This window comes from Haliaeetus leucocephalus, unplaced genomic scaffold (assembly GCF_000737465.1).
Source record: "Haliaeetus leucocephalus isolate CR32 unplaced genomic scaffold, Haliaeetus_leucocephalus-4.0 Scaffold933, whole genome shotgun sequence".
In the NCBI taxonomy this organism is placed as follows: Eukaryota; Metazoa; Chordata; class Aves; order Accipitriformes; family Accipitridae; genus Haliaeetus; species Haliaeetus leucocephalus.
In genome coordinates this window covers 2,894,842-2,895,047 of record NW_010973369.1, presented here as the reverse complement: position 1 = coordinate 2,895,047, position 206 = coordinate 2,894,842, and positions in this window count along the sequence as shown.

The window sequence follows — 206 nt, the reverse complement described above, 5'->3', positions numbered from 1 at the left end:
TGCCCCCGCCGCTGCCCCCAGCCTCCATAGGGGCCGCACGTTTTGGGGGGAAGAAAAACGAAAAAGGAGGGCGTACGAGGAGGAAAATTCCGTTAAGAACCGGTCGAGAACCGTTTGTCCGCCTCTTCAACGGGGCTCTTTTGTTCGCCGTGGGGAGGGGGCTGGCGGCCGGGGGCCCCGCGGCGCGGCTGTGGGGCAGGCTGTGG